Below are 11,843 nucleotides of genomic sequence, written 5' to 3'. Positions count from 1 at the left end.
GGCTGGAGGCCTTGCAGGCCCCGTCGGTCTGAGCTCTGGCAAGCCTGTAATGCTCCACCCAGTGTCCTGAAGCAAAGGTCCACCGGCTCCGACAAGACTGGACCCAAATCACCTGATCACCACATCAAAAGGGACACCTCACCCCCACTGGGCGGCCAGAACCCTGCAGCCAAATTCCAGCGACAAGGCCTGGCTGCGTCAAGACACAGATGCATCCTACATTCACTAACTCACACTTACACAGGAGGTATACATTAGGGACACACACACCCATGTTTGGTCTCGTTTGAATAGTCACAGTACGACGGGCACAATACTCTCAACCTTAAAGCGCCATGTTTTCACATAAGAGAAATATAGAAAGTAAGACTAAACCCACCAAAGTCGAGGATCTTATCACCTGGTAGAACAAAGGAGTCACATTCCTCCTAAAGCAATTTGATTGGCTGAGGGTCTGAGAATTGATAAGATCAACAGTTCTCCAAGACATACACACAAGATCAGAGCAGGCCCTAAAATAATCAATCACAACCTTTGATACAGCCTGTCACCTGGTTTGGAATACTTAAGGAAGAGCTCCAGAGTAGCACGGGGAGTCACTCTGTAATCAGAGCTCCCACATAGTGCTGTATGAATCTTCATCTACAATCAGATATTTTCTACAGTTACTATGTGTCCACTCAGCTGAGATATGGAATTGTTATATACTTTTAATTGGATTAAATAGTTTAGGAATTGTGGCCACATGTTAAAATTATTGCAACGCTATATTTGGTTAAATTGGTGTAATGTATATTAATTGTGAATAACCTGTGTTTTGATTACTTCTTGGCTGTCTGACTTTGCTGAACCTCTGCATGTTCCTCAGAGACTGGGGTTAACACTCTCTTGCAGCCTCTGAATCGACCCCGTTTCTCCGAGACCCGATGCGGCTGCCCAAGTTGAGTTACGGTGTATGCCGGCTCAGCCTCTGAGGTGCACACACGCTGGGTTAAAACCAATGGTGTTTTCCATTTTATCTGAGTGTGGGGATTGTGTGAATTTGCTGTTTTACTTGGTTACATCTTCCTGGAGTTATTGAACATGAAAAAGCCATACAATGTATTACTCTAAGTTGGTATTTGAAACAGATGTTTTAAATAGATTTAAATAGTATTATATTATTAGAAGTGTGGGCATGAATTATTCATATATTTTGACCATTTTAATTGTGATATTTGTATATATTTTCTGTTATTCTTATTAATGTTAATTAATCTTGGATTGTTCCATTTCGACATTGATTTTGAAAAAATGGACCTGGATATGCCTTAATGTTGCCAGCTTCTGTTGTGTAGGAATTAATAGCTCAAATAAATTTTAATATTCTCCACCAATATGTTTGAATTAATTAAAGCTTAATTAATTATTATTTAATGCTGATTATTAATCAATTGTTATGCCGAATGGTCGGCTCCTCCAAACTCAATTGCGGTATCCCTGTGAGTCTGTTAATGTGAGACTTAAATGGGATTCACTAATTACCAGTATCGCTTAGTATCCTGGGTTAGAAGGCTCGTCCAGCGAGCTGCATCACCAGGTGATGTACACGATTGGTAGCGAAGCTCCCCTCACGGCCAATGAGAGAGAGTCTCGCGATGTTTCAGGGGAGTTTGAGGTTCAGAGCGTGTAGCAAGATCGCACAATGGCAGGAACTTATTATGAGACACACAATGACGGAGGCTAAAGTTGTGTAAAAGACATGCATTTATTCCTACAGTAGCTAACACTACAACTGACATAAGACAGACATTACACCTAACACAAACAACAAACACGAAATAACGGAATAAAACAAACAATGTAATTATGAAAATGCAATGACCGGATTTAAATGAGTAACCTGAAATGGGAAATACTGTTCTGCAAAGCAAGCATAGTTTGTGGAAACACGACCCTAAAGTCTTATAGCAGGTTAAACAGAACAGCTTAAGTTGTTAGAATGAAAGGAAGTTGGTTTACTTGGTTGAAGAGTGGGGGTGGGGGGGGTCTTGGCAGTTGATGGCAGAGCTGCTGAGCCGATGGCACTCAGGAAGGCGCGGCGTTTGAAGCAGTGGAGTGGAGCCCCTTTGGATTCTCTCTCCTGGTGAAGCCTTGTCTTGGGTGCTGTTCTCTGTTCAGCTGGGCCTTCACCGGAGGGTTTCTGGTGGGCTTCTCTGCTCCCGGGCTGATGGTCTTTTCTGTACGGCTGCTGGGTGTTCTCTGCGCCGCTGCTGGTTGTTCTCTGCCCTGGTTGGCGGTTGTTCTGCTCGCCTTTGTTCTGAGGTGCTAGATTTTTATGGTCTAAAGTTCATGAATAGGGATGACCAGGAATTCGACTCCTGGCCCAATGGCTGGCCATCCATTTGGCGGGCTTTCGGAAGGGGGTCTGTATCAGTCCTTTTGTGATTTATGGCCCGCCTGATTCTACCTTTACTGATGATTTTCATTAAGCTGTTATAACTTTTGATACATCCACTTTTATGGTAATCACTGACCAGATTTGGAATCAGGGGTGATTAACAATCAGATTGATACCAAACATGCCATACCAGCTTCACAGGTACATACCTCATACCATCTGCATTAATTGATTAAACAATTAATTATTGTATCTATGTGACTGATTCACATCAGTATAGGATACAGGTGTTTTGGGTTGCACCTCAACAGATGTTACACTTTGTGCGGATATTACATCAAATATTCATATTACAAACAGCACATCTTATCCATAGATAGGCGTGGCCGTTAGTTTGTGGTAATATCAATATAAGTTGCACATCTGGAAAGAACATAATTTGTTTGGTGTGGCTTATGCCAATTCATCTTCTCCAGAATGGATAAAATACACCTTAATTCAGTTCTTTTAACATAGCATGGTAGAAACAAAGAAACTTGGTGAGGTCCACCAAGATCAGATAAGGACCACAAAGGAATGTTGGAAGAGAGGGGGGGGTTTTAACACAGAAGACTCTCTAAAAGTTAGGACACATACAAACATAACGTATCTGTATATTGAGACTAGTAGTCGTGAGTAAATCAATATACAGGGTATACAAAAGCCAAACTTAAATGAAATTTCCTTTAGGGTGTTTGTCTGTTGGGTGAGTGAAATGTAAGGCAGAATGTATGGGGAGGGGGTTGTGTGCCAAGTCGAGGGACCCCTGTCCGTGAAGTCCACTCTGCTTGTCTGTAGGTCCCTAAATCTTTGGGCAATAAAAGTTGGAGTGCTAGCCTCCCTGGTTATCTGTGTGTGTGTGTTTGTGTGTGTAACCCCCCTTTGGTGCCTCTCGTACCAGGCTCGGCCTTGTCTCAGGCCACCTGGAATTTAGGCCCTGTGATATGTGCATGTGTGATCCTACAGTTGCTAGCATAAAACAACTTCTCTCAATTCCAAAGACATGTGATTCCTATCTGTGTGTTATACGTATCCAAAGTTACGAGCCTGAGATTAATGGATACAAAAGTCAACGCATTTGTTTTGGGTTTTAAGAGTTAATTGTTCTTTATTTTATGTGTTGCTGTTTCCTGTCATACACATGTTGACATATTTTGCCACATTTGGCTTCCATAACGCTTCGTCTTGCCATCACTAGCATATGTGTCTGTCAGGATTTAGTATAACAATTGTGACAGTTGTCATTGGATCATTTAGAGCATATGAATGTAGGTAACTGGATAGAGGAATGTGAAATTGGACAGAAAGGCATTCATAAAGCTACTACTGGAAACTGAATGCAGAATAGGGAGCACTGCTTGTGGTTACTGAGAGAACAGTGTGTGTTATATGGCAAATATGCAGGAAGGAAAAGATCATGAATTTTTATTCAGGAACAATAGACCCCATGGAGGAACTACTCATACGAGCAGGTTCATTCTTACTGTATTTCCGGAACTTGTTGACAGTATCCTGTTTGACTCTACAGTTCTAATCATAATATAATTCTAAAATTATCCATATAGTCTAACAATATTGTCCTTAATATAAATTAGCTATATATGCTATTGTATAATAGTACAATATCAATATGAATATCTCAAACTGCAAAATGACTTAAATCATGCACTAGAGGTCCCTTGTTTGCACTGAAGACTGAAGAAACTAGTGAAAATAGGTTTTCATTTATGCAGCTGCAAAAGCAGGACTTCAGTCTCCAAACTCGTTCTTTTTTAGTCTTTATTATCATTTTTTCCTGAATGAACAAATCCTGACATAAGGGGCAGGGCATATAGCCTTATATGATATTGTCAGGGTATTATTTAGGCTAATTTGCAATTTTCGTGTGCTGTATTACGCACTTGTGGCATTTGTCACGTTTACTCAGAGTAATGTACACGGTTCTGAGAAATGATGAGCTTTTGCAGAATGTGATGTGACAGACATGTACAAGCCCACCATATGGAAAAAAAGCAAGAGGGATTTAAGATCAGAAATGAAAATGTTCTTGCATGAGGCTCAACATTTTTACATGCCTGTGGAATAAGATGAGATTAAACATTGTGTGATTAGATTTGCAACACTATACATTTCATTACCTGCATAATATATGCATAGAAAAAATAAATAGCTGTATATCTTATTATATACATTTTATTATAAACTGGGCACCTGATGTCTAAGACATTTTCTTATCCTTTTGTGTTACATTACTCATCCCCCAACACTGTCAATCAAAAGTTAAGACTAAACAAATTCACCTTGGTGGCATTATTTGTCAAAAATAGACTGAAAACAGAATAAATAATAATAATAATAATAAAAGAAGTAAAAAAAAATTCTCAGTCCCTCAGTTCCTCTTCATCATCTCAGTGGTTTCATAGTCAGTGTTTGCAGCGTTTGCAGACCCAGTAACCTCCGTGCCTGCATTTGGCGCAGGTGAATTTGTAACACTTTGCACAGAGATATCTGCTGCGATTCCTGTTGCAGCTCTCTTGTATCTGGCACTGAGTTGTCTGAACAGTTCCTGGCACAGCAGCAGCAAATGATGCAGCAGCTGCAAAAGCTTCCCTCTCTGCTTCCATTGCCTTTTGCAGCATGAATCGGTTACGGAGTTCCATGGCTAGAAGACTCAGAAATGATCTTCTTTTGCCTTTCCACCCTGTGCACGCCTCGTACAGAACATAGGCATTCACTGCCGCCAGGTCCAGCATGTTATAAAATATGGCTACTGGCCACCTGTGTGTTGCTGTTCGTACTGTATACTTGCGTGCCATCTGGTCCAACACATCTACACCACACCGTAAAAACAGAGAGAGAGAGAGAGACATGAGTATATTTTTTCCTACCCGATATAGGCCTGTATAGTACATATCAGGAAACATTGTAGCACTGGTATAAAATTATATGCACATTCACATACCTTCATATGGTTGTAGTCTGTTATCGTGTTGGGTTTCCTCTTCATGCCATCCCCGATCATCACGTCTCAGAAGACACACACACAGTTTTCTTTTTTTTTGGTGCGTAGATTGTCAAGGAGACACTGCCGCTTCTAAACACTAACGTGCAGAATTTCTCTCGGCCTGCAGTGTCCTTTGCCGATGGAGGAAGCTCACGACGAGCTTTATTCATCGTGCCCAGTAGTGTGGTTTTGCGCTGAAGCAGTCTGTGTGACAACGACAGTGAGGTGAAGAAATTGTCTGTTGTGACATTTCTCCCGTCATCCAGAAATGGCTCCATCAGACTCATGACCACGTTCTCTGCAAGCCTCTCCCCCTTCTGACGATTGGGGTCCTTTCCCAAGTAAGGGGATGCATTGCAGACGTATTTGGTCTCCAAATCCGTCGCCATCCAGAACTTGATTCCAAATTTGTCCGGCTTGGATGCGATATACTGTGTGAATGGACAACGAACCTTGGTCGGGAACAGCTGTTCATCTACGGTCATGTGTTGTCCTGGAGTGAAACTCTCAATACAGTTCCTAGTGAAGCATTTCCAGATGTCCGAGATCGCCGCAAATCTGTCTGTTTTCACCCGTTCTGCCCTCGTGTCCTTGTCGTCAAATCGAAGGTGTTTCATGATGGAAAGGAATCTATCTCGGGACAACATGGCAAGCTTGCCAGCAGCAGTGAGGGTAAAGAAATGCAAATGTGGCAGGGTTCACAGGTAACTAGTGTTTTTGCACAACAAAAGCAGGAGGACAATGGAGCTAATGGCCTCTCAACCCGAGGTCGGGCCGAGGGGATTTTACGTAAATTTGCGTAGGTTTAGGAAACCTAGTGTTAATATTATTATTGACAATTTCAACCAAAAATAAAATGCAACATGTCTGTGAAACTATGTATGTACAGTATAAGGATTGAATTATGGTTTATTTGGTAGCATTTCATAGTATAGCTGATTTTACTAATTGTGTTAGTACTATTCAAAGTTAGAGGTGCATTATTTGATAGATCAACACAGCCCAGCCCCTCTACCCATCTCGTACTTCTGAGTGGTAGCCTGCCTAGCTTACAAACTAGAATCAGGGCACCCACTCTGACAAGGCTTTTGGATCCACACGGTGACATGATATCACTGATGTGACATGCAAATCAGTGATGGAAAACTGATCATGCAAATCTTCTTTTTTTTGTGTGCAGGCACCCCGTGCCACTCCTGGGAGGGTGCCACCCTGAGTGGCAGTCTATGTCCCCCATAACTAAATCTGCCAGCACACATTTTTCACATTTAAATTTAGGCAAAGTTTGATAAATGATGCCCCAGGTCTCCTTTTGACCCTATCGTTGAAGTATCCTATCTAAAACAGAATTTGCTATGAATAAAAGATCCTGTACATTTGATTACAAAAACAAGAATGTCAACTTATACTTCTGTGCATAAGTAGACCATCATTATATGGAAATGTTTTCTCCTGGATAAACAAATACATGAATGGATCTAAACAGACAAGAATGGAATGCATTTCTGGTTGAACTCTGATCCTAAATAGCCATATCATTGAGTCTTCTGAAACAGTGAAGTCGGTACTATAACCAGATCCAACTCTACCTTTTCAAGGGACACTAGGCAGAGCTTTACTTGGGAGGCCCCCCTACCAAGAAAATTGATGATCGCAGGTGATTTGAGGATATCAGGCATCTGCCTGTTGTGCCTATAGCTAGAGCCTGTCCTGATTATAGGGCTCAAAAAATGTAGTATATTAATACAACCACTTGTGGGCAGCAAGGTGCCATTATGAAAACCACACTAAACAATGAAGTAAATAATTATAATAAGGGTGATTAATCATATACAGTAGTACCTCAGAACTCCGAACCGAATCCTAAAAAGTTCAAGTTCTGATCGAATTCTCCCCATAAGAAATAATGGGAAACCAATTAAATTGGTTCCTTGCCCCAAAAAACTACACCTAAATATGTTTTTTTTTTTTTTTTTAGCATTTAAACGCAAAATGAACCGGACAAAACAAGAAAAGCATATACTGTACTAAACACATCTAAGCACATTTATGAAAACGGTCATTTTTAAAGTAAGAAAATAAATGTATCCAAACAATGTGTAAAGTTAAAAAAAACAATGTGTCATGCCCCAATTGTCCGCTCCTTCCGTGTGCCACGGCCCCTCGTTAACCCCGTGTGGAATCCCCGTGTGATCAGCTGTTTCTGGTTGTTGTCATTAGTCCTCTGTATTTGGCCTGCGTTTCAGTTTGTTTCCCCAGTCCGGTCATCGTATTGTCCGTCTGCGTTTTGCCTGCCTTACCTGTAATTTAACCCCGTATTCCTCGATACCCTGATGCCTGCACCTTTGTCTCCATTCTGTCCCCATTCTGTCCCCACTGGGCACGACAATATTATTATAATTAAATGTATTAATGGTTTATTATTAGTATTAAAATAATTAATAAGAAATCTTTATTTTTAAATGTATTTTATTATTATGTTCTTAATAATAATTACTGTTACTGTCTATCATTGTCTAAATGTATTTTTACTGTCTAAATATATGTATTCAGCTAGTGTAAACATGCATGATGCTATCACAGCTAATGCAAGGCTGAGACTGAAGCTTTACCCTTTGATTCCGCTGAGAGATGTGCCGCGTGACTCATTTCCCTGCACATACAGTACAAGTTATGTTAGGTCAGTGTTCACAGTTTGACTTTTGAGATTCAGATCGAGTTCCAGGTAATTTTTTTTTCTAATTGGTTGGTTGGACTTTTAAGAAATTTTAGTTCTAATGAGTTCAAGAACTGGTTGAACATACTTTGATAAGTAAAACCAAAATTGTGTTAAACAAGGTTTGTAGGATTCATGGATCCACAGAGCTAGTGGCTGCACCACTCATGGAGAGAGGCCACACGTACTACGATCCCACACAAACCCCAGGTAAAGGTACTGAAAAAGGCCAGAGTACCCTGTAACTGCAGTGAGTAGGGCTGCTGAGACCAAAACCTGGAATCTGGCCTGGGGCTGGTGTTCACTGACATGCTTTTGGTACCTGGGCCACCCATGTAACCCAAACAAACTCATGGAAACCATCTTGTGGGCTCATCTCCCACAATGTACAAAGATGGTGGGATGTTTTTTGGAAAAAAAGCCTATACTGGTACTTACCATAGGCTCTGGAATCAAACCTCAGGGTGGCTCAGGGGTGGAGTGTCTCCAGATCTCCCCATGGTAAAAAAAACTGTGTGGGGATTTTTACAAGCTTCAGATTAAGGTCTTCACAGCTGTAATAGAATGCCAAGAGGCCTTTGGGGGTTCTTTTACACTCTTGGGATCAGAGGACACTTCCCTGAGGTGGTTTTTGCTTATTCTGTGTGGTGTCACAACTTTGTAGTTGTAGTTCAAGGCAGTGCTTGACTGAGTGTCTCCTGAAACTTTGCTCAGACTGTGCACAGCAGGAACAGAGAATTGCTGAGTGGTGGAGGAACACTTTGAGGAAATCCTCAACATGGTGGATATGTCCTCACACCGTGAGGCAGTGTTGTTTGCAGAACAATCAATTTAAAACCTCTATGCGCTTCTACAATCATATGATGCGGTTACTGGCAGAACAAGGCTTTGAATAGCTAAAATGCAAAAATTATGTTCATCCATATTCAAAAACTACTTATTCAGTAAAGGATCCTGAAATTTATGTGAAGAAATCAATCAATTCTGGCCTATTCCAAAATAATAATCATGAATAATCCAGATTTAGAAATAGAAATAGATTTATTAACCATATGATTAAGTATGAAAAGTACTCCACATGTACTTGCAATCCAGGGGACGGGTGTCAGTTTCAATTTAACTAGCAGATACAGTGTAATATATGACACTGAGGCACTGTAGAAGACTCATATAGAAGAAGTTTAAGTAATATTGAAATTTAGGAAGTTCTTTTTTTCTTTTTTTTTGCCAGACTTTCACAATAGACATTGAACAATGGAGCAAAGTTTCACTGCTCTTCAGAGGTACAATGTTCAACGCATTACGTCCAACATGCTCTGCAATGAACTACTGCCTATATATTGTCTATAGTACCAAATAAGAAAAATCTTCTCAAAACCATAGCAAAGTATGTGGTGTAAAATTGAACTAATTAGTTAGAACAGTATGTATATTTGTCCATGAACTGAATCTCAAGAGAAAGTAGACCATGCAGCAAGACAACGATCCTAAGCACACAAGTCGTTCTACCATAGAATGGTTAAGGAAGAGTAAATCTAATGTTTTGGAATGGCCTAGTCAAAGTCCTGACCTTAATCCAATTGAGATGTTGTGGAAGGACCTGAAGCAAGCAGTTCATGCGAGGTAACCCACCAACATCTCAGAGCTGAAGCTGTTCTTTAAGGAGGAATGGACTAAAATTCCTCCAAGCTGATGTGCAGGACTGATCAACAGTTACCGGAAACGTTTAGTTGCAGTTATTTCTGCAAAAAGGGGGTCACACCAGATACTGAAATGAAAGGTTCACATACTTTTGCCACTGACAGATATGTAATATCGGATCATTTTCCTCAATAAATAAATGACCAAGTGAAATATTTTTGTCTAGTCTTTGTTTATTTAACTGGGTTCTCTTTATCTACTTTGAGGACTTATGTGAAAACCTGATGATGTTTCAGGTCATATTTATGCAGAAATGTAGACAACTTTCAAGCACCACTGGGTATGTATATTTTATGCATATTTATATTTTTATATTTGATTCTCCAATGTACTCTGTGTGAATTTTATTAGCAAATGAATTATGGAACCATACAAAATACAGACACCTACTAGAAAATGTATTGGAATCAGGAACCAATTGTATAAAGTTTTTATGTAAAGAAATTTCTTAGTTTCAGTTCATCAAGTCTTGAAATTTTGTGTTGTGTTTAATTTTCCCTTTCACACTGTGATTCTGACTTTTCACTGGAAATCAAAATGTGTTACTGATCACATCCCTGATTTTGAGAAGTTCAAACACTCCGGAAAAGTTGATACAGCATAGTGCAAACATCAGTATCTTTTGTACTGTAGGACATAAATATTTAAAAGAATAATTAGTAATACTAACTGCTATTATTCACTTTAATATATGAAAAATAAATGATACATCTATGAGCAATGAGGTCTCAGAGGTTGCAAAACATAAAATAAAAATCACTAGATGATTCAGTTCCTGGTTCTTTCATAAGATGCAGCAAATGTCTTCTATATATCAGAAGATATTTAAGCAATAACAAATGAGAAGCAGCACGGTTGTACTCCAATATATCATGGCTGTGATTTGGTTTTAGGCATGAGGCTGAGTGCCAAAGATAATCACAGCCGTGATATTTTGGAGTACAACTGCATACTGTCACGATCCGCTCCGTTCGATCCCGATGTGTGCCACGCCCCCTCATTATCCACGTGTGCTTCCCCGATCGTGCCCAGCTGTTCCTTGTTATTTCGGCTTGTCTTCTGTCCCCTGCAGGAGGTACGCGAGAATCTTCGGCTGCTACTACAGCGCGTTACAGACCGGAGAGCCCAGTTGGTCACGTTGTGCTGCGCTGGGGCTGCTGTACCGCCTTCTGTCCCCACAGAAACGGCGCCGCCGCTTCCTTCCACCGCCACAAGCCGGAGGCGGAAGAAGAAAAGGAGAGAACAAAGACAGGAAGAGAAACCGACGATCTTTCTGAGGGCTTGCTCTCTCTCCGCTGCCATCACCCCGGGCGTCATCTCCGCTTCCAGTTTGCCGGTACCCCTCGCCAGCCCCGCCGATGAGATGCTGCCACCCTTGGTGGCTTATGACTTTCGGGCAGCACGCCTGTTTAATAGGGGGGCCAGGGCCATTTGGGACGCCATTACCCGGATCCCCAAGGCCTTTAAAGGGGCAGCGCCTGTACGCCCGGCGCTGATCCTGGCACCTATCGCGGACCTGCCTGCTCCAGACGTGCCTGCAGCACCAGCTGCTGCTGCCGCCGCTCTGCCCGCGGCACCGGCTGCTGCTGCTGCCGCCGCTCTGCCCGCGGCACCGGCTGCTGCTGCTGCCGCCGCTCTGCCCGCGATGTCGCCTGCTGCTGCTGCCGCCGCCCTGCCCGCGACGTCGCCTGCTGCTGCTGCCGCTCTGCCCGCGGCACCGCCTGGCCTACTTGACCCGCCTGTTCTGTCTGACCCGCCTGCCCTGCCTGTGGTCCCTGCTGCTGTCGCTGCTCTGCTCGCGGCACCGCCTGCTGCTGCTGTCGCCGCTCTACCCGCGGCACTGCCTGTTGCTGCTGCTGCCACCGCTCTGCCCGCGGCACCGCCTGATGCAGCCTCCGCCGCTCTGCCCGTGGCACCGCCTGATGCAGCCTCCGCCGCTCTGCCCGCGGCACCGCCTGCTGCAGCCTCCGCCGCTCTGCCCGCGGCACCGCCTGCTGCAGCTC

At 42.4% G+C, this 11,843-nt stretch overlaps 1 long non-coding RNA gene across 1 annotated transcript; it reads right to left on the bottom strand.

Annotated features, from left to right (window-relative positions):
* Positions 1-3,829: 3,829 nt before the first annotated feature.
* LOC140592638 (uncharacterized) lies at positions 3,830-11,421 on the bottom strand. Its single transcript, XR_011993009.1, has 2 exons — positions 5,382-11,421; positions 3,830-5,249 (listed from the first exon to the last, which is right to left on the bottom strand). It is a non-coding gene; the product is annotated as an uncharacterized lncRNA (long non-coding RNA).
* Between the last annotated feature and the right edge of the window lie 422 nt (positions 11,422-11,843).

This window comes from Paramormyrops kingsleyae, chromosome 9 (assembly GCF_048594095.1).
Source record: "Paramormyrops kingsleyae isolate MSU_618 chromosome 9, PKINGS_0.4, whole genome shotgun sequence".
In the NCBI taxonomy this organism is placed as follows: domain Eukaryota; kingdom Metazoa; phylum Chordata; class Actinopteri; order Osteoglossiformes; family Mormyridae; genus Paramormyrops; species Paramormyrops kingsleyae.
The sequence above is the reverse complement of the archived record's forward strand: the minus strand, read 5'-3'. Positions and strand labels throughout refer to the sequence as shown.